General features: G+C 39.7%; 1 protein-coding gene across 1 annotated transcript in view; it reads right to left on the bottom strand.

Moving 5' to 3' along the window:
* Nucleotides 1-3,170, bottom strand: part of LOC101845148 (aquaporin-4) — a gene marked incomplete in the record, with an annotated part of 39,483 nt that overhangs the window by 11,058 nt on the left and 25,255 nt on the right.

Consider the following 3,170-nt stretch of genomic DNA (forward strand, 5'->3'; position numbering starts at 1 on the left):
CCCACTCCTCTCATTGCCCGTGAGCAGAAGCGAGAGTTGGGTCAATAAACGTAACACTTGCTCTCATTACTCTCAAACAAATTCAAACAAAAGTAACGTTTTTTTCCTTTTAGGTCATTTTGAGGTTTTTTGTTTTTTGGTGTGTTTTTTTTTATTTTTTTTTATTTAAATCATCAAACAAGAAACCTCATTGGATCCCACCTCGAGTGCAGTAGCCTATTCACAGTTTGCTATCGTTTTATTGAGCCTATATGGCCGTGATGTTGACACTTTGCTTTGTGTCAGCGAACGTCGGTTTTCGGTCTAAAGGCTAGTTGTGAAGTGTTGACTGTTTAAATACTTGGTGTGTGTGTGTGTGTGTGTGTGTGTGTGTGTGTGTGTGTGTGTGTGTGTGAGGATACATGTGTGTACATATATGTGTGTGAATATAGTTATGCACTTGTGCGTGTGCGCGTGAATACATTCGTGTGTAGTGTATTCATTTAAGGGAGAGGGACAGACTGACAAAGATGGATAAAAACGGTAACAAAGGTAAACAGGCATTCAGACAGACATACATGTTGAAAACGGGAAAAGAGGCAAGGGCAGCATATTATAAAACGTTAATTGAATTGTCCATTGACCATTATAATTTGTCCGGTTCGTATGAATCGGGGCTACGGCCTTGGCACGGTAGTTTTTGACGAGAAAGGCTAACGCAGGTGTTGAATGAACATAATAGTATAATAGTGACAAAGACAGGTACTTCAACAGTACGGAAAATGGAATGTTTACGGACAAGACACACAAAACTTCTGGGAAATAGGATTTTAAGGGATTTTTTCTCCCGTGGGTAGGGAGCATGTGGTTGATAGGTTGATGAGATGAGAATAGAGGCAAAGACAGCCAGATGTAAGTGCACAGTATGGGGACGGCAGTGGGGAGGGGTAGACACAGACAGATCAATGCCTCAAAATTAAACATTTCTATCTGAAATATTTGGCCGTTTTAAGTTACTAAGGCCATGAGGTCAGAAAGCAAAATTAATGCTCTATCTGCTCTGTCAAAATGGTAACAATATTCCGAGTCGTTATCAAGATAATCAAAGAACTACCTTCGAAGCAACTAGACATAATAATGTTATAGCGAAATTTACAAAAATGGACGTCAAATTTCTTAAAACTAGGCGTTGGGCGGACAGAGCTTCGTAATTCTGAGGAAGCGAGATATCTAGATAAAGAGTGAAATTGTGTTGCCGTTGCGTTTGGATTGAAGGCATTTCAGACTACTTAGGGTCACATGTCAACATTTCAACACGGAAAGATAAAAGGGGGATTATGATAGTGGTGGGTTTGTTTGTTTTGGGTTGTTTGTTTTGTTTGTTTGTTTGTTTGTTGTTGTTGTTTTGTGTTGGGTTTTTTTTTTTGGGGGGGGGTAATTTGGGTTGGTTGTTTTAAGAGTTTATCTGGGATTGGATCCCCTCTAAACAAAAGTATCGTATTTCAGAACTTCAGAAGCGTCTTGTAGAAAAGGAAGAATCGAAGAGAGAGAGCGGGTGGGGGGGGGGAGAGAAAACATTGTTAATATTATATAAGGAAGAGTGGATAGCAGGGGAAGAGGGTGGTAATTATAAAAATCTGGATTGCTTACCAGTGCACGATCCTCCCTCCCAAAAAAATCCCTGCTTTCCCAAGCCTCAATTATTTCCTATAGTACCATCATGCCGTCTTGATATGATACGACTTGAGAGCAACGTGTTACTAAGTTCACTGACATTTTCTTTTTTTCCACAATAAGTCCAATGTCCCTAGCCCTGTAAAACTCGCTCAAGTGTTTGTGAAAAAGACAGGCCTAAGATGCGAGGTCAGAGTGACATTTCTAAATAAATTCTATTCACAAAAAGAGATAGAATTCCTTCTTTTCGACAGAGACGAACAAACGAATGTGACCCTTGAGACAGAGTGGGGTCAGTTTTGTATAAAGGCTGCGGAGACGGTCATTTCATGGTCGGCTGCGTTCGGAACCTGGGATGTCTTCAGTCGCCCGCCACGAGGTCTTGTATGCCGACAGCTGACCGCTCAGTGACCGCAACAGGAGAAAAGTGATTGTGCGCGTGTCCATTTGTACATGTCTACATTTCTGGATGAATATGTACGCATTCTTTTGGGACGCATTCTGTCTCGCTCTTTCATGACCGTGCTCTGATAAAGCGATGCTATGATGGCACATGTTAAAAGCACCAATTGACAATGCTCAAAACATGAAGGTGTCCGGTTTGTTCGACATTCCTGTCGGGTTCCCTTATGGAATGCCTCACCTACAAGTATTTTATTTTACAGCTTTATAATAACTTCAACTACAGGTCAGTTTGCTCAAGATCATACTTGGTGTCTTTTTGTGTGTGTGTGAAGCTTATCTTTCTGTTGTATATACGAACGCCTAAATCATTTGATTTCGTTTGTGATTTGAGGAGGCTTTACTTGATTAGTCTTGTACTGTTGGAAAGCTGCTGTATCGTGATATTTCACCCCGAGTAATTTTCGAGATCTTAAATTTCTAAAATGTATATGGTCATGTCCCATTGAACAAACTACGTTCTCTGAGTGGGATAAAGACTATGTTTGCAACATACAGTAAGCCTCTGAAAAGTGACAGCTGAGGGTGCTCTCTCTCTCTGAGGGTCAGAATGTTAAAAGAAATGCTCAGCAATGCTATCAGTACCCTCTACTTTATAAAGCTGGGAAAAACAAGGGACGAGTGCAGACCCCAACTCCTTCGTCTTCTTCCTTTATTTTTTTTACCCAACCATATTGTTATGTGCTAGTTTGACGAGTTGTTCAGGGTACTCTTAAATTAGTTTTTTTTTAAACAAGTATGTGAATTTATATCTATGAATACAAACTCTTCTGGAAACGTGTTACTGAAAGAAAATTGATGTTGAGATGGGCAAAATTTGAAATTTTGACAATTTATTAATGATATGACCAAGCAGCTGAACTAATGCTTATAAGGTTGTTGTGCTTTTAACACAACTGCTTCAAATATCCTTTGGCTTTGTGTACTTTCACTTGGCTCAAAGAGTTTGTTTTACTTTTAAAAAGGGGGTAATATTGCCATTTGAAGATATTTTAACATTTCATTTTCTCTCTCACTCTTCTCTTTCTCTCTCTCTCTCTCTCTCTCTCTCTCTC

Source organism: Aplysia californica, unplaced genomic scaffold (assembly GCF_000002075.1).
Source record: "Aplysia californica isolate F4 #8 unplaced genomic scaffold, AplCal3.0 scaffold00027, whole genome shotgun sequence".
NCBI lineage: Eukaryota > Metazoa > Mollusca > Gastropoda > Aplysiida > Aplysiidae > Aplysia > Aplysia californica.